Here is a 20,407-nt window from a genome sequence, read left to right on the forward strand (position 1 = left end):
ATGGAACCAGAGCTCCATAAACTCTCTCCTCTAGAATTTAACAATGTCATTGATATGGAATCCCAAACTTCTGATTTAATTCCATTTACCTTTCTTTATTTTCTTTCTTGAATAGTATTCACCAGATCCTAAGTCAGCCCAGAAATCTTAAAGGAAGTGGTATGCCTACCAATTTTCTAACCGTATACTCTTTCCAGCCTCCTAGATTGGCATTAGGAAGCTCCTAGATCCAGAAGCTAGACTGGCATTAGGAAGAAGAGAAAATAAGTGTAAAGTATTAGATCAGTTACACTTTCTTATGACTAAAATAATCCATCCCATAGCCAGAAGTCAAAGTGTAAAAAGCAATATGTTCCTTCCTATTCTGTGAAGAAAGACATTTGTAGCTTGATGAGGATGGCATTGAATCTATAAATTACCTTGGGTAGTATGGCCATTTTCAAGATATTGATTCTTCTTATCCATGAGCATAGAATGTTCTTTCATTTGTCTGTGTCCTCCTTTATTTCGTTCAGCAGTGGTTTGTAGCTCTCTTTGAAAAGGTCCTTGACATCCCTTGTAAGTTGGATTCCTAGGTATTTTATTCTCTTTGAAGCTATTGTGAATGGGAGTTCATTCATGATTTGGCTCTCTGTCTGTTATTGGTTTATAAGAATGCTTGTGATTTTTGCACATTAATTTTGTATCCTGAGACTTTGCTGAAGTTGCTCATCAGCTTAAGGAGATTTTGGGCTGAGACTATGGGATTTTCTAAATATATAATCATGTCATCTGCAAACAGGGACAATTTGACTTCCTCTTTTCCTAATTGAGTACCCTTTATTTCTTTCTCCTGCCTGATTGCCCTGGCCAGAACTTCCAACACTATGTTGAATAGGAGTGGTGAGAGAGGGCATCCTTGTCTTGTGCCCATTTTCAAAGGGAATGCTTCCAGTTTTTGCCCATGCAGTATGATACCGGCTGTGGGTTTGTCATAAATAGCACTTATTTTGAGCTACATCCCCAAAATACCGAACTTACTGAGAGTTTTTAGCATGAAGGGTTGTCGAATTTTGTCAAAGGTCTTTTCTGCATCTATTGAGATAATCATGTGGTTTTTGTCTTTGGTTCTGTTTACATGCTGGATTACGTTTATTGATTTGCATATGCTGAACCAGCCTTGCATCCCAGGGATGAAGTCCACTTGATCATGGTGGATGAGCTTTTTGATATGTTGCTGGATTCGGTTTGTCAGTATTTTATTGAGGATTTTTGAATTGATGTTCATCAGGGATATTGGTCTAAAATTCTCGTTTTTTGTTGTGTCTCTGCCAGACTTTGGTATCAGGATGATGTTGGCCTCATAAAATGAGTTAGGGAGGATTCCCTCTTTTTCTATTGATTGGAATAGTTTCAGAAAGAATGGTATCAGCTCCTCCTTGTACCTCTGGTGGAATTCAGCTACGAATTCTGTCTGGTCCTGGACTTTTTTTTGGTTGGTAGGGACGTTGTCTGCACGCACTCAGAATGGTCCAGCATTTGATATACTGATGTAGGCTTTCCTACAATATAGCTTCTAACAAAAGCAGGCTGTCTCGAATCCCTGGTAATAGAATTGTTTACCTTTTTACCAAGAAGGTTGGGAAAGCACCAAAATCTGCATGTGGTGTGTGCCCAGGCAGACTTTGAGGGGTTCGTGTTGTAAGACCTAAAAGTTCTTATGAGAATGTCCAAAACAAAGAAACATATTAGCAGGGCCTATGGTGGTTCCATGTGTGCTGAATGTGTTTGTGATAGGATCAAGTGTGCTTTCCTTATCGAGCAGAAAATCATTGTGAAAGTGTTGAAGACACAAGCACAGAGTCAGAAAGCTAAATAAAAAAATGAAACTTTTTTGAGTAATAAAAATGAAAAGCCAAAAATGAAAAAAGAATAAGGGAGGAGACCACCCCTCATATTGTCTTATGCCCAATTTCTGCCTCCAAAGAAAGAAAAAGTAAAAATTAAAAGCCAGAAACAAAATCCACAAGCAGACAGCCCGGCGCCACACCCTGGGTCTGGTAGTTAAAAATCAACCCCTGACCTAATCGGTTATGTTATCTATAGATTATAGACAGTGTATAGAAAAGCACTGTGAAAATCCCTATCCTATTTTGTTCTGATCTAATTACTGGTGCATGCAGCCCCCAGTCATGTACCCCTTGCTTGCTCAATTGATCACGACCCTCTCACACACACTCCCTTAGAGGTGCGAGCCCTTAAAAGGGACAGGAATTGCTCACTTGGGGAACTCGGCTCATGAGACAGGAGTCTTGCTGATGTCCCCGGCCGAATAAATCCCTTCTTTCTTTAACTCGGTATCTGAGGAGTTTTGTCTGTGGCTCGTCCTGCTACATTTCTTGGTTCCCTGACTGGGAAGCGAGGTGATTGGCGGATGGTCGAGGCAGCTCCTTAGGCAGCTTAAGCCTGCCCTATGGAACATCCCTGCGGGGGACTCCGACCAGCCTGAGCATTGCATATCCTGAGAGCGCTCCTGGGTAGGCATTTACCCCGGTGGGACGCCTCACCAGAGCGGTGTATGGCAGGCCCCCGTGGAGGATCAACGCAGTGGCTGAACACTGGGAAGGAACTGGTACTTGGGGTCCCGACATCTGAAACTTGGTAAGACTAGTCTTGAGAACTTGCCCACTCCATTTCAGTGGAAGCATGGCCTGATCACCCAGGGCGTGCCTCTATCGGCACTTTGGTTTGGTTTTGGTTTTGGTTTTGCCTTGGTTTGAATTGCGTGACAGGACCGGTCTTGGGAACATGCCCACTCCATTTGAGTGAAAGCGTGGCCTGATCACCCACAGCATGGCTTTATCGGCACCGTGGTTTTGGTTTTGGTTTTGGTTTTGATTTGGTTTAAATTGCTTGACAGGACTGGTCTTGGGAACTTGCCTACTCCATTTGAGTGGAAGCGTGGCCTGATCACCCACAGTGTGCCTGTACCGGTACTTTGGTGTTTGTTTTTTATTTGACTTGGATTGCTTGATACTTTGGTTTTGGTTTTGACCTGGCTTAGATTTTTTGATACTCTGATTTTGGTTTTGATTTTGGTTTGGCGTAAACTGTAAAAGTGTGTGTGTGCCCTTTTTACCTGTTCTTTGTTTTGTGGTGTGCATGTGGTGTGAGCGTGGTGTTTTGTCTCGAGGAAACATGGGTCAGGCACAAAGTAAGCCCACCCCACTAGGAACTATGTTGAAAAATTTCAAAAAGGGATTTAAGGGAGACTATGGACTCACCACGACACCAGGAAAACTTAGAACTTTGTGTGAGCTAGACTGGCCGGCATTAGAGGTGAGCTGGCCGACAGAAGGAAGCCTGGACAGGTTCCTTGTCTCGAAGGTATGGCACAGGGTAACCTGTAAGCCAGGGTACCCGGATCAGTTCCCATATATAGACTCTTGGTTACAGCTGGTTTTGGACCCCCACAGTGGTTATGAGGACAGGCAGCAGCAGCACTAGTGGCAAAGGGACAGTTAGTTAAGGAAGGTCCTCGCTCCACCCACCGAGGGAAGTCAGCACCAAAAGTCCTGTCTGACTCAACACCAGAAGAATCATGGCAGGAATTGGTACCAGCAATATCCCCTCCTTATCAGGAGGAATGGCTCCCCACTCCTGAACCCACAGCACCTCCACCTCCACCAGATGACCACACCCCTAGACCACCCAGAGTAGACAAGAGAGGAAGTGAAGCCACGGGAGAAGCTCCTCCCTTGGAAGCTGACTTATGGCCCAAGACTGGAATCCAAATGCCCCTGAAAGAGCAGCTATATACTGGAGTAGACGAGGACAGACACATGGTGGAAAGGCGTGCCTTTGTGTATCAATCTTTCACCTCTGCTGATCTCCTCAATTGGAAAAATAATACTCCATCTTACACTGAAAAGCCTCAAGCTTTAATTGACTTGCTCCAAACTATTATACCGACTCATAATCCTACTTGGGCTGATTGCCACCAGTTGCTCATGTGCCTCTTTAATACAGATGAAAGGTTAAGGGTGCTCCAGGCGGCAACTAAGTGGCTAGAGGAGCACGTCCCAGCTGATTACCAAAATCCCTAAGAATATATAAGAATTCAACTGCCAGGAACAGACCCCCAGTGGGACCTGAACGAGGGACCAGACATGGAGAAGCTAAGACGGTACAGTGAGGCATTAATAGAAGGTCTAAAGAAAGGGGTTCAAAAGCCTACAAATGTAAATAAAGTCTCTGAGATCATCCACGGAAAAGAGGAGAGTCCAGCGCAATTCTATGAAAGACTGTGTGAGGCTTATCGTATGTACACTCCTTTTGATCCAGATAGCCATGAAAATCTGCACATGACTAACATGGCCTTAGGTAAAGCGCAGAAGATATCAGGAGAAAATTGCAGAAACAGGCTGGGTTTGTAGGTATTAATACCTCACAGTTACTGGAAATAGCCAGTCAAGTGTTTGTGAATAGAGATGCAACAAGCCACAGAGAAAGTCGTAAGGAAGGCAAATGCCAGGCTAGGCGAAATGCTGACTTACTGGCCGCGGCCATTAAGGGATTTCCCTGAAAGGAGAGGGGAAGGGGGGTTCAGGGAAGAATACCCAGTCTAATCGCCCATGCTTGCAACGTAACCAATGCGCCCATCAAAAGGAAATAGGGCATTGGAAAGATAAGTGTCCCCAAGTGAAGGAAAAGCAAGGTGGTTCAGAACAAAAGATCTCAGATAAAGACGAGGGAGCTTTGTTCAATCTGGTTGAAGGGTTATTGGACTGAAGGGGACCGGGCTCAAGTGCCTCCAAGGAGTCCACAGTCAGGATTACAATTGGGGGCAAGGACATTAAGTTTTTGGTCAATACTGGTGCTGAACACTCAGTAGTGACCACCCTGGTCACTCCCTTATCCAAGAAAACCATTGATATAATCGGAGCAACAGGAGTTTCCACTAAGCAGGCTTTCTGTCTACCACGGACCTGCTTGGTGGGAGGACATGAGATAGTTCACCAGTTCTTGTACATGCCTGGTTGTCCCTTGCCCTTGCTGGGAAGAGACTTGCTTTAGCAAGTTGAGAGCTACCATCCCCTTTACAAAAGAGGGCTCTTTACAGCTAAAGTTACTGGGAACAGGAGTTATCATGGCCCTTACAGTCCTCCGGGAAGAAGAATGGAGACGTTTTCTAACCGAGCCAGGCCAAGAGATAAAACCAGCTCTAGCTAAGCGATGGCCCCAAGTATGGGCAGAGGATAATCCTCCGGGACTAGTGGTCAACCAAGCCCCTGTACTCATAGAAGTTAAGCCTAGGGCACAGCCAATTAGACAAAAGCAGTATCTGGTTCCCAGAGAAGCTCTTGATGGAATCCAGGTTCATCTCAGGTGCTTGAAAGCCTGTTCCTTGCCAGTCTCCATGGAACACCCCTCTCCTGCCTGTCCCTAAGCCAGGGATCAAGGATTACTGACCAGTACAGGACTTGCGCTTGGTCAACCAAGTTACAGTGACTCTGCACCCAACAGTTCCTAACCCTTACACATTGTTAGGGCTGCTGCCGGCAAAGGACAGCTGGTTTACATGTCTGGTCTTAAAAGATGCCTTCTTTCGCATCAGAATAGCTCCTGAGAGCCAGAAGCTGTCTGTCTTTCAGTGGGAAGATCCGGAGTCAGGTGTCACTACTCAGTACACTTGGACCCGGCTTCCCCAAAGTTTCAAGAACTCCCCTACTATCTTCAGAGAGGCCCTGGCTCGAGACCTGCAAAAGTTTCCTGCTAAGACCTAGGCTGTATCTTGTTCCTGTACGTGGAGGACCTTCTGCTGGGACACTCCACGGCAGTCGGGTGCACAATAGGGACTGATGCCCTGCTTTGGCACCTAGAGGACTGTGGGTACAAGGTGTCCAAGAAGAAAGCTCAGATCTGCAGACAGCAGGTACGGTACCTGGGATTCAGTATTCGGAAAGGGGAGGGAAGCCTGGGGTCAGAAAGAAAGCAGGTCATCTGCCACATACCTGAACCTAAACCATAAGGCAAGTAAGGGAATTGCTAGGAGCTATGGGGTTTTGCAGATTATGGATTCCAAACTTTGCAGTACTACCCAAACCTTTGTATGGGGTTACAAAGGGGGGTAATCGGGAGCCTTTTGAATGGGGGCCTCTACAACAGCAAGCCTTTTGTAAACTAAAGGAAAAACTTATACTGGCCCCAGCCCTAGGACTACCAGATTTGACAAAGCCCTTTACACTCTATGTGTAAAAAAGAGAAAAAATGGCAGTTGGAGTTTTAACCCAGACTGTGGGGCCCTGGCCAAGGCCAGTGGCCTATCTGTCAAAACAACTAGACAGGGTTTCCAAAGGCTGGCTCCCAGCAACAGCCCTGTTAGCAGAAGAAGCAGATAAACTAACCCTTAGGCAAAACCTGAATATAAAGGCCCCCCATGCTGTGGTAACTTTAATGATTACCAAAGGACATCATTGGTTAACAAATGCTAGATTAACCAAGTACCAAAGCCTGCTATGTGAAAATCTCCACATAACCACTGAAGTTTGCAACAACCTAAACCCCACCACCTTGCTCCCGGTATCAGATAGCTCCGTTGAACATAACTGCGTAAAAGTTTTGGACTCAGTTTATTCTAGCAGGCCCAAACTCTGAGATCATCCTTAAACATCAGTAGACTGTGAGTGGTACGTGGTAGGGAGCAGCTTCTCCAACCCCTGCAAAGTGACTCTGAAGACCACGACAAGCCCTGCTCCAGTCACACCTGGAAGCTGACTGGTCCACGCACGGCTGAGGCATGAGGAAACTCATTGCAGGGCTCATTTACCTTAAAATGTGGACTTTCACAGTAAGGACTTCAACTGACCTTCCTCAGACTGAGGACTGTTCCCAGTGTATACATCAAGTCACTGACGTAGGACAAAAGGTTGCTACGGTTCTATTATTTTATGGTTATTATAAGTGTACTGGAACTCTAAAAAGAATTTGTTTGTATAATGTTATTCCATACAAGGTATGTAGCCCAGGAAATGACCAACCTGATGTGTGTTATGACCCATCTGAGCCTCCCATGACCACAGTTTTTAAAATAAGATTAAGGATTGAGGACTGGTGGGGGCTCATAAATGATATGAGTAAAGTGTTAGCAAAAACAGAAGAAAAAGGGGTTCCCAAACAAGTCACCTTAAAATTTGATGCTTGTGCTGTCATTAATAGTAGTAAGTTAGGAATAAGGTGTGGTTCTCTTAATTAGAAAAGAGACTATATGGCAGAAAATAAATACATCTGTCATAAATTAGGACTGTGTGGAAATAAATGTAAATACTGGTCTTGTGTCATTTAGGCCACTTGGATAAAAAAAAAATGAAAAGGATCTAGTCCACCTTCAGAAAGGAAAAAAATGGCCTTTCCTGTACTAAGGGACAATGTAACTCCTTAGAGCTAGTAATAACCAATCCCCTTGATCCTCGCTGGGAAAAAGAGGAGCGTGTGACCTTAGGAATCAACAGGGCCGGACTGGATCCTCGAGTAAATATCTTGGTTCGAGGAGAAGTTTACAAATGCTCTCCTGAGCCAGTGTTTCAAACTTTCTATGATGAACTAAATGTGCCAGTACCAGAAATTCCAGGAAAAACAAGAAATTTGTTTTTGCATTAGCTGAGCATGTAGCCCAGTCTCTCAATGTCACTTCATGTTATGTATGTGGAGGAACTGTAATAGGAGACCAATGGCCATGGGAAGCACGAGAATTAGTACCTACTGACCCAGTTCCTGACGAATTCCTGGCTCAAAAGAATCACCCTGATAATTTCTGGATCCTAAAAGCCTCAATTATTGGACAATATTGCATAGCTAGAGAAGGAAAATAATTCACTCATCCCGTAGGACGACTTAGTTGTCTGAGACAGAAACTGTATAATGGTATCACAAAAACAGTCACTTGGTGGAGTTCAAATCACACAGAGAGAAATCCATTTAGTAAATTCCCAAAGTTGTAAACCGTGTGGACCCACCTGGAGTCCCACTGGGACTGGACAGCCCCCACTGGATTATACTGGATATGTGGGCATAGAGCTTATGCCAAATTACCTGACCAGTGGGCAGGTAGTTGTGTTACTGGCACTATTAAACCATCTTTCTTCCTACTGCCCATAAAAACAGGCGAACTCCTGGGCTTCCCTGTCTATGCTTCCCGCAAAAAGAGAAGCATAGCTATAGGAAATTGAAAGAATGATAAATGGCCCCCTGAGAGAATCATATAATATAATATTATGGTCCTGCTACTTGGGCACAAGACGGTTCGTGGGGATACCGGACCCCCATTTACATGATCAACCGAATCATACTGTTACAAGTTGTCTTAAAAATAGTCACTAATAAAACCGGCAGAGCCTTGACTATTCTGGCCCGGCAAGAAACTCAGATGAGAAATGCTAGCTATCAAAATAGATTAGCTCTCGACTACTTGCTAGCAGCTGAAAGAGAGGTCTGTAGGAAATTTAACCTTACTAATTGCTGCCTACACATAGATAATTAAGGGCAAGTAGCTGAAGACATAGTTAGAGATACGACAAAACTGGCCTATGTGCTCGTGCAAGTGTGGCATGGATTTGATCCTGGGGCCATGTTTGGAAAATGGTTCCCAGCGCTAGGAGGATTTAAAACTCTTATAATAAGAGTTATAATAGTAATAGAAACCTGCTTACTGCTCCCTTGTTTGCTACCAGTACTTCTTTATATGATAAAAAACTTCAACACTACCTTAGTTCACCAAAATGCTTCAGCACAAGCGTACTATATGAATCACTATCGATCTGTCTTGCAAGAAGACATGGGTAGCAAAAATGAAAAGTGAGAACTCCCACTACTGAGTGAGAGTCTCAAGTGGGGCAGGGAATAAGGGAGGAGACCACCCCTCACATTGTCTTATGCCCAATTTCTGCCTCCAAAGAAAGAAAAAGTAAAAACTAAACGGCAGAAATGAAATCCATAAGCAGACAGCCCGGTGCCACACCCTGGGCCTGGTAGTTAAAGATCAACGCCTGACCTAATCGGTTATGTTATCTATAGATTACAGACATTGTATAGAAAAGCACTGTGAAAATCCCTATCTTATTTTGTTCCAATCTAACTACCAGTGCATGCAGCCCCCAGTCACGTACCCCCGCTAGCTCAATCAATCACGACCCTCTCACGCACACCCCCTTAGAGTTGTGAGCCCTTAAAAGGGACAAGAATTGCTCACTTGGGGAGCTTGGCTCTTGAGACAGGAGTCTTGTTGATGTCCCGGCCGAATAAACCCCTTCCTTCTTTAACTCGGTGTCTGAGGAGTTTTGTCTGCGGCTCGTCCTACATTTCTTTGGCTCCCCACAGATCTCCTCTTTTGGTTTCTGGGCCAGGTGCACGAATGGCTTTGCAGGGAAGAGTGCCAGTCCCTTTTGGGCTGTTCAAGTCAGGGTCATTGAGAATGGAGAATTATGAGTCAAATACAAGTTCCAGTTTATCTTTATGGGTTTCATTTTCTCCTGCAGGTTCTAGTTTGCCCTTGCTCAGCTCTACTTCAAATCCAGCTTTTCTTCCCAGTTGCCAGCTCTGCTAACCTATGATGACTTTAGCTCCATACTGGATGTGAAGGCAACTGCAAAGCTCCCACAACTGTGCAGGTCTAAAACTGAAAATAAATCCATTATTCCATATTACTATAGTAGTTCTGCTTCTCTAAGTGATACGGATTCCAATAAATCTTTCCTATTCAGAATACATACTTGGTTACAAATATTCTTTTGTGCATGCCTTTTTTTAAAATTTGTGATATTTTCAAATGAAATAGTACTAATGTACTGAGCCTAAGTATGTTATTTTATTCTCCCTTGTTTTGGGGATAGGGACTTGGAATATGCTCTTTCACACAATTCCTCTCAAAACTGGTAAGCTGAGGAATTGGGAGTCTGCTCCATAACCAGAGAATGCAGAAAAACTAACAATTAATTTGAACTTCAGTGTAATAATGAGTTAAAAACTACCTGAGTGAATTAGCTGTTTCTTTGAAATATGTCTTAATGTGACACTTGGAAAGTTATATCACTCATGATGAACTCTAAATATTAAAATGTTGATAACAGGCTGGGCATGGTGGGAAAAAAAGCAATATGTTCTAAAGAATCAAACTGATCTTTACTAAATTTAAGCAAATAAATGGTGGTAATAAAAATTGTCCAGCTGTTCTTCATACATTTTATGAAAATTTTGACTTTGCTGCTTATTTTTTACAAGGGAATTAAATGCTTTTGAAATAATATGCATTTGTCTGATAAAATTATTCGTTGGGCATTCACAGATAGAACAACATAAAAATATTTATTTGCTATCATTCTTTCCTATCACAAATATTCATGTTCTCTCTCTGTCACAATTTCCAAATATTAATTGTTGAATATTCCAGCCACTAGACACTGAAGTAGATTAAAGTTGATTCTATGGTGAAATTAAAGAATCAACAATGATCTGATAAATGTAGGCTGGGAAAACAGACAAACAGGATTTTTCTAGGAAAAATTCCAGTTCACTTAATTTTCTTCTTTTTTAATAACTCTGGAATAATATCATTTTGTTTTAACTATTTTCAGCAATCTTCTTTTTCCTTTCCTCTCACCAAACTAGTCAAATGTGAGTCTACATACTCATCTCTTCCTCATTATTTGTTCCAGTTCTTAATCTTTCCCAATCAGGCTGTTGTTTTCACCAATCTACTGAAACCGCTTTTCTCCAAGGTCACTAATAATTTCCTTATTTTGAATTCAGTGACCTTTTATCAGTTTTCACAATTCCTGTATGGAACTAACAAACAATGTTCATTCTCCTTGAAAATTCTTCTCTACCATGGTTTCTATTACAAGATGCTACTCTGACCTTTCCTAATGAATCCACCTGTTTCCTGCTGTTCCTGTTTCTTTCACCTCCTCCAAAATGTGAACATTCAGCAAAGTCCTGTCCTTGGTTTGAGCTCTCTTCTCATCTCATGCTATAATTCCTTTCTCCTAGTGAGCTCATTCTTTTCCACCATTTGAAGTAGCACCTATACATGAATGACTCCCATATCTACTCTCCATCCACCATCTTTCCCAAACTCTAGTCACACGTTTCCAACTAGCAACTGCAAATCTCCACTTGGGTGGCCTGTTTTGCACTTGAATTTCAACAGGCCATCCACTCATATGTGAACAAATATTTATTTAGAAACTTACCAATTTATAATTATATTCTGCGTAATAAGAAGTGAAAGGGGTAGATGATAAGTTGCTACTCATCACTTTGTTGAATTTTGAAATACTACTACCATTCTACAGTAGAGTTCTACAAAGTATTTTTAACTTTTGATGGGTCCATTAATAAATGAGGAGGAAAGTTAAAAAAATAAACTGTAAAAATATTGACCTTGCCTCAAAATCTGTTCATTAGGTTCAGAAATCTGCCTTATATGACTTGAAGCAGTTGCTAAGAGGCAATTGCTAAAGCTTAAGAAAATATTTAGAAAAAATGCATAATGCTATTATATGCAACATGCCATCTATCTTTTTATCATATGCTTTTACATAGAATAATGACTCAATCATTAATCATATGAAATAAAAAGTTCTATATATTTTTACTAAAACATACACAAATTAATGTCCACCATTCCAACTTCAAATATTTGAAGAAATTGTATGACATCAAGTGGTGGTTCTTTGTGGAGGTGTGGATGTAGAATTCGGTCATGATTACCTCAATCACTGGGAGATAGTCAACTATTTTTTCTTATAATTGCTTTTGGAGAAATCCATGTTTTGACAATTCAAGGTTTCAAATTTCATTTTTTTTTCTTCCCCAAAATCTCTTCTCTTATATGAGCTGTCGCACAAGATGGAATCTCATTTTTTGTGCTAATAGCTCCTTTTGCGGCATTCTTCACATATTTTAAGAATATAATGTTTATGCACTGTATCGCTAGTTTTATACTTTAACCAAAAAGTACAGTTATAAGACTTTCCTACTCAACCACATTATGAAATGAAAAAAAAATCAATTCAATCTCTGTAAATGAATAATTTTCAAAAAGTAATTAGACATTGATTTACAGTAAATCCACTTGGACATGTAGACATAATTTTGACAAGATCGTATTAGATGCTTTGGGTTTTCATGAAACCTAGAGTGACTGACTTTGGAAAGTACACACATGCTGTGTGTCTGCTGGGACCTGTCCCAAGCAGTCCCTGACATTTGGGCAGCATAAGGATCCCCTGGGATGTGTACTTTACTTCTCGAGTTCAACTCTTAGGTAGAGCAGATTAAATCCCAAGTGAGACATGCACTCCTCTCTTAAGCTCCCCATACAGAGCCTAATCATAGTCACACAATTTCTAATTGATGTAAACACACACTAACAAAACTCGTTCTTCAACTTTAACTTAAAAGTCTAATAAAAAATCCTAATCTGATCTGATGGGCAATCTGTAAATGTTTAGTCACATTTTTTTCACAATATTTTTTACTTGCCTTTCAAAATCCTCTTTTCAAAAAAAAAAAAAAAAAAACACATGAATTCAAAGTTGGGCATAAAATTTTCCTTACTTTGGATCTTGTCACACTTCCATTTTGCTCACTTTAAAACTCACCAGGTGTTTGTCTTGTTATCTGGCAAATTGTCTCATCACCACCACCAACCCTGACTGTCCCCTCAACATTGTTTAGAAAGTTTAAATTTAACATCTTTATTCTTTGTTTTTATTATTTTTTTATTTTTTGTAGACACAGGGTCTTGCTTTGTTCCCCTAGCTGGTCTCAAATGCCTAGCCTCCAATGATCGTCCCCCTTGGACCTCCCAAAGTACTGGGATTAAAGACATGAGCCATTGTGCCAGGCCTACCTTTACTCTTAAGTTTTAAGTAGAAATTCACTGAAAATACGTCACCCCAACTACTGCATCTTTTGAGAAGTTAAAACTATTTACCTGAATCACATGACCAATTGTTTTTTCTGAAAGTGTGAGATCAGATTTCATCATTTTTAGTAATGAATTTCCAATAACACTTTGTATTAGAGTTCTCTTAGAGGACAGAAGTAGTAGGATATATGTATATATACATATGGGGAGTTTATTAAGTATTAACTTACATGATCACAAGGTTCCACAGTAGTCTTTCTGTAAGCTGAGGAGCAAGGAGAGCCAGTCCAAGTCCCAAAACTGAAGAACTTGAAGTCCGATGTTCAAAGGCAGGAAGCATCCAACACAGTAGAAACATGGACTGGGAGGCTAAGCCTGTCTCTCTTTTTCATGTTTTTCTACCTGCTTTATATTTGCTGGAAGCTGATTAGATTGTGCCCATCAGATTTAGGGTGGATTTGCCTTCCCCAACCCACTGACTCAAATGTTAATCTCTTTTGGCAACACCCGCACAGACACTACCCAGCATTAATACTTTGTATCCCTCAATCCAATCAAGTTGACACTCAGTATTAACCATCACACACTTCTAGAAGCTTTCTTTCATGATACTCTTCTTTTCTTTTCTTTTTTTTTTTTTTTTTTTTTTTGACAGAGTCTCTCTGTCGCCCAGGCTGGAGTGCAGTGGCGAGATCTCGGCTCACTGCAAGCTCCGCCTCCCGGGTTCATGCCATTCTCCTGCCTCAGCCTCCCGAGTAGCTGGGACTACAGGCGCCCATCACCACGGCCCAGCAATTTTTTGTATTTTTAGTAGAGACGGGGTTTCACCGTGTTACCCAGGATGGTCTCGATCTCCTGACCTCGTGATCCGCCCACCTCAGCCTCCCAAAGTGCTGCGATTACAGGCCTGAGCCACCGCGCCTGGCCTACTCTTCATTTTAAGTTACTCATATTCAGTTTGTGAGAATGATGAGAGGCAAAGAAAGTTTTATGATCTACTCAAATCACACAGGCAATAGCCAATAAAACATATCTCACCCTTGCAGCTAAAAAAGCTTTAAAATCCCTTCAAAAAGCAATTCATCTTATCTTCTTTTCATTAGATTGCAATAAAATGATTTTCTTAAATTGAGATTAAGGTACATGTTCTGCATTCTAACTAATAGTATATGCTGAGCTCTTATAACTTTGATTTTCTCCTCTGATAAACTCAAGTTCTCCACTTGATAACAGACCACCAGAATTATCCTTAGTATTTCTATAGACCACCTATTGCTATAGACCAATTAATTAAGAAGTATTTTTCATGGTTTTTCAAGTTCATCAGAAAAGAAGTATTGCAATGACTTGTAAATCAGTTTCAGAGCTTCATTCAGAGTGGGTAATTAGTGAATATCATCAAGTAGGCAGAACAGCATAGGGCTTCAGATGAGGGTCCCTGGAATCAGACAAACCTGGGGGATGCTTTGCTAGCTCTGTGACTTTGCTAGGTCTCTGAGCCTCTCATCTTAAAAACAGAGCTAATAAGAGTACTGGCTTCACTGAGTTGTCAGAAAAATGAAATAATACATGTAAAGTTCTTACCAGTGTGCCTGACTCAATGAATTATAGTTCTTAATATTATTATCCACTAAAGCTGACAATTTGCATGAGAAATTAAAGTAAGATGATTGATCATATGTTTAATAAATTAAGTACTTGTATATGCTTGTGTTCCTTCTAAATCAAATTTGATATAACATAATGAAGAGAACGGTCTCCAATATCATACAACTACTATTAAATATGTATTTACTCATAATTTTAACAGAAAAATATGCTACACTTATAATGAAACAACTGGCTGAAAGGTGATGGTGAAACAGACATTTTCTCATGTAGTAAATGTTACCTAAGATGAATATTCTCTGGTGTTTGAAAGGTGAAATTTTATTTGTCTTGACTCACTTTTGGAAATCCCCCAAGCAGAAAGGGTTGGCTCGACCCTAACTCTAGGATAGGTCTCATTTCCAAAAAGGACTAAACCAAAGGGACAGAAATCAAAGACTAGAGTCTAAAACCAGAGTTTACAAGTTATAGCAGTACTGCCTTCCTGGTTAATTTAGATTTACAGAATCATAGAAACCACCTTTTAATTATGTTGGTCTATAACCACATAACATGGAAGAGAATCAGTCATAAAAATTCAGTATGTAACACAGGCCAGCATAAGAAAATACAGACAAATATTATTTTTAAGTGTGCCCTCGATTAATTCATTTGATTTAAAAAAAAAGAACTAAATTGTAAAAGAACATGGTGCTACTATCCTCCCTACACCCAGCCTGCCCACCAATGCCAACTCTCATCTCACTCTCGAGTATGGGTTATGAGTGAGGACACATTTGCTACTTAGACATCATCCCCTCTTAAATGACAATTGTATTTAAAACTCATATTAACAGGATTTTTATGTAGTATTGACAATTTCTATTCAATAACTATATACAGAGGATGTGTAAATAACACAGTGTTTAGGAGTGGGTTCTGAAGTCCGAACAACCGGAGTTCTAATCACAGCCCTGCCATTTCTAGCTCTTCGGTCTTGACCAATGTACCTATGTTTCTGGATCTTAGAGATACCCCCTCCAATTAGATAAAATGAATCTAATAGTAGTTATTACTATGTTAAAATGTTATTGTAAAGATAAATTAAATAAAATAATGTAGGTAAAGCCCTGGGCACCTTACCTGACATATTCAATGCATAAATAAGTGTTGTCTTTACTATTACTAAAGTCAAATCTTAGCGGCTGAGCTCAGTGGCTCATGCGTGTAATCCCAGCACTTTGGAAGGTCGAGGAGGGTGGATCACTTTAGCTCAAGAGTTTGTGACCAGCCTGGGCAACATGGTGAAAACCCGTCTCTACCAAAAATACAAAAGTTATCTGGGCCTGGTGGCGCATGTCTGTGGTCCCAGCTACTTGAGAGGCTGAAGCAGGAAGATCGCTTGAGCCTGGGAGGCAGAGATTGCAGTGAGCCAAGATCATGCCATCACACCACAGCCTGGGTGACAGAGTGAGAGTCCGTCTTAAAAAAAAAAAAAATTAGTTATGCTAACAAAAGGGCAATACAGCAACAAAAAACCTAGCGTCATTGAATACTTTAAATATGCAGTCTTTGAATTTGTTATGATATTTTTAAACTTATATTTGAATTTTTTGCCTGATGTTCTGGCAATCTGCAAGACTTCAAACAAACTAATAAACCCACATGCAAGACCTGGGCTAGAAACAAATCCCCTTGCTTAAAATTCTTCTCTGCAGCCCAAGTGTAAAAAGTCAGCTTTGTCTTTCATATTAATCAAAACAGTCATCATAAATGAACTGCCTCGTCTCTCTAAATGTACTTTTGTTTAGCCCTGGTCTGGATTGAAGAAAGTAATTAAAGACTGGGTTTAAAAGGCCTCCTAGTGGGCTGCAAAGTAGATCTGAAAGGAAACAGATGGTCAGATAGTTAACCAACAGCTTCTCTCTTAATCTGTTTACTTTTATCAGTAAGAAATGAAATACAAAATTCAACCTTGATAATTCCATTAAAGCAGGAAATGTTTTTGTAAATGATACATGGTTAATTGCATAATATATACTTCATAAAAGATTTTAAAGATTAGCTACAGAGAATATTCAATCTGATTGATATTTGAGGTTTTATTTATTTTTTTCCCTAGGCTAACCCTGGTGGAGGGTTTATTGATCAAAACCCTTTCTCAACAAAGTAACTAGTCTTTGTGCTAGAAATAAGTCCATTTTATCTTTCTCTTCTACCAAATAATGAATTTTTTTTTTTTTTTTTTGAGATGGCATCTTGCTCCGTCACCCAGGTTGGAGTGCAATGGCACGATCTCGGCTCACTGCAACCTCTGCCTTCCGGGTTCACGCCATTCTCCTGCCTCAGTCTCCCAAGTAACTGGAACTACAGGTGCCCGCCACCACGCCAGACTATTATTATTACTATTACTTTTTTTTGCATTTTTAGTAGAGACGGGGTTTCACTATGTTGGCCAGGCTGCTCTTGAACTCCTGACCTCGTGATCCACCTGGATCGGCCTCCCAAAGTGCTAGGATTACAGGAGTGAGCCGCCGCACCCGGCCCAGATAATGAATCTTTTACTAAACTTTCACAATATATTCTTCCCTACAACCATTCAACATTTAAGCATCTTTCTAAATGCCCAAGAATCACCGTCACTGATCACTGATCAGCCTCTTTTTGGGCCAAATTCTTCCAATGTTTCTGTGAAATTTAGGAAATCAGCCATCAAACACTAAGCATCAATTTGAAAGCACTGATCTTGAGTCTCTGCATTTGCCATATGAAAGCTGCCATTTTCCACTGTTAGCGACCTCCAAAAAGCATGTCCCAGTCATTTGGTGAACAGCTTCTAATTTTAGTCTTCTAAGTGAACGTTTTCTATGAACACCTTTAAACAACATTCATACAAACTTTGGAAGATATGACAAAAATCTTTGCATACACAAAATCAATGTTTAATGTAAAAATACAGAGAAAGAGCAGCAAAACATTCTGCACCTAAAATACAATTATTTGAGAATCACATAATGAAGAACTGTGTCTTGCTCTTCTATATTATCCAGATGAAGAAAATACTGTGACTAGTGACTAATGATTACACAATCAAGAATGTTGTTTTATCTGTTGTTATAAATTGTACAGAGTACAACCATAGAGGAAAATTATGTATATTTAATTTATGGACAATCCAAGCTACAACCAGCTTGTTTTATCAGTTATATAAAATATATCAATTTTTAAAAGTTACTTCACAATTAAAACCCTAAGGAATCTATTTCCCACAATCTTAAAATTCCTACACCAAGGCATAAATAGAATGCATAGATGCCATGAAATGGAGATCATTATGGGTCGTGGGGAAATAAGTATGGGGAAAAACTCCCAAACCAGTTAAAATTCTCCAAGCTATCATCACTCTAGCAATTCTCATCCTAGGCCAATGTTGATTTTTGTTTTAAAAAGTTATTGCAATCTATTAAGTTATGTAGGCTCTGGGATTCCTGTTTTCCATTAAATGTAAATTTACAAGGCATTACAATTTCAAGAAACAAAACGTGGCATATACCTCTGTGTCACAGTGAGTTAAAACATGCATAAACAATTCTGAACAGGCAGAAATCACTTCATATAGACAGACAACTTGGAAGCTGCATTCTTGTTAAATGGTTCCCATCAAACTAAACAGTATTAAGGCCTGAATTTTATACCTTGACCTATACCAGACCAGTTTAGGCTTTCCAACTGTGTAGGTCTTCTCTATCTTCTTGGCCTTGGGTGAACAGTCACTTACCCTTCTTACTGACATTCCCTTTTAGACATAATATCCCTCCCACACACTAGCTGCCCATTTCTCTATTCCCCTATATGTACATGCCTGGGCAACTCTTCTTCCACTTACAGGACTTACTTCCTCCCCTACCTCTTACCTCATGTTCAAATTTATCTCCTCATGCCTACTAGTTGCCATAAATCACTGGGAGGATGCATTTCTTTGTGGTTGAGTATATATTCTTTGGATTCAAACATCTTGCTTGGATTCAAGCTCTATGGCTTACTAACTGTGTAACCTTGAGAAAGTTATTTACTCTTTGAACCTGTATACTGTATTTCCTTCTCTGAAAAACAGAGATAATCATAGTGCTTAATTCAAAGGATTATTTTTTTAAAAAATGAGATAGTATCTGACATACTTAAGGGTTTCTACTGACTATCATTATTATGGTTACCATCAAGAAGTCCATTACTTTGGTCTGAGCAAAGATTTTTTGGGTAAAACCTGAAAAACAGGCAATGAAAGTAAAAATAGACAAATGGAACTACATTAAGCTAAAAAGCTTCCGCACAGCAAAGGAAACAATCAATAAAGTGAGGAGAAACCTAGAAATGGGAGGAAATATTTTCAAACTATCCATCTGACAAGAGATTAATATGTGCAATATATAAGGGAGTCAGTAGCAAAAAAGAAACCCACAAACAAACAAATAATCCAATTTTTTAAAATGGCAAATGATTTCAATAAACATTTCACAAAAGAAGACATACAAATTGCAAACAGGTATAAGAAAAACTGTTCAGCATCACTAACCATCAGGGAAATGCAAATCAAAACCATAATGAGTAACATCTCACTCCAATTAAAATGGCTATTACCAAAAAGATAACAAATGCTGGGAAGGGCACTGAGAAAGCGGAATACTAGTATACTTTTGGTGGGAATGTAAATTAGTACCGCTGCTATGGAAAACAGCACAAAGATTTCTCAAAAAAGCAAAAATAGAACTACCACATGATCTAGAGCTGCCATGGAAAACAGCATAGAGGTTCCTCAAAAAACAAAAATAGAACTACCACATGATTTAGCAATCTCACTTTTGGGTATATATCCAAAAGACAGGGTATCAGTATATCAAAGAAATATCTGCACTCCCATGTTTATTAAATAACTATTCAAAATAACTATGATATGTGGCTAAGTGTCCATCAATGGATGAACGAATAAAGGACATGTGATATATATATTATATATATAAAATATATATACACACACACATACATATACACACACAAAATAAAATATTATTCAGCCATAGAAAAATGACATTCTGTTATTTGTGACAACATGGATGAGCCTGGAGGACATTATTTTAAGTGAACTAAGACATAACACAGAAAGGCAAAAGACATATCACACGTTCTCACCCAAGTGGGAGCTAAAAAAGTCGATCCCATGAAGATACTGAGTAGAATGGTGGTTACCAGAGGCTGAGAAGGGTAGGGGGAAAGAGGGATGAAGAGAGGTTGGTTAATGAGTACAAAACTACAGTTAGATAGAAGGAATAAGATCCACTGTTCAATTGCACAATAGGGTGACTATAGTTACCAATATAATTTACTGTATAGCTAGAAAAAAACAGCTAGAATATTTGGAATGTTCCCAACACAAATAAATGATAAATGTTTGCAGTAATGGATATCCTAATTACCCTAATTTGATCATCACATAGTGTGTGCATGTATCAAAATATCATATGTTCCCCATAAATATGGGCAATTATGATATATCAATAAAAATTAAAAATGGAATCCATTGCAAAGACCATCATACTTGTTTTCATTTCTAAACCTTTAAGAAGCAAATGCTACTCCTCACTATTAGGCCACTTTTTTTTAAACATTTTTTTTAAATAAGGCTATGAGGTACAAAGACTCTTGGGATATAGACAAAATAAGTTAACATTGTCTTGTCAATTATCACAGATCCAGATCCCCCAGTCTGCCCAGTATAACCAGTATAACATCTATTATTGTTGTTTTTTTTTTTAATGACAATCAGTAGGAAGATTAAGAAACAGTCATTATATATTTATAAATTGCTACTACTAATCCAAAGCAAAGAAGCTTTTAACTGTTCTTCAGACAACTAAA

The 20,407-nt window shown here is 39.7% G+C and overlaps 1 protein-coding gene and 1 pseudogene across 1 annotated transcript in view; one reads left to right on the plus strand and one right to left on the minus strand.

Moving 5' to 3' along the window:
• SH3BGRL (SH3 domain binding glutamate rich protein like) overlaps nucleotides 1-20,407 on the minus strand; it is a 95,507-nt gene that overhangs the window by 72,559 nt on the left and 2,541 nt on the right. The gene's annotated exons all lie outside the window — the stretch shown is intronic.
• Nucleotides 1,390-1,894, plus strand: LOC103880788 (annotated as a pseudogene).

The sequence above is a fragment of the Papio anubis genome, chromosome X, assembly GCF_008728515.1.
Source record: "Papio anubis isolate 15944 chromosome X, Panubis1.0, whole genome shotgun sequence".
Lineage (NCBI taxonomy): Eukaryota > Metazoa > Chordata > Mammalia > Primates > Cercopithecidae > Papio > Papio anubis.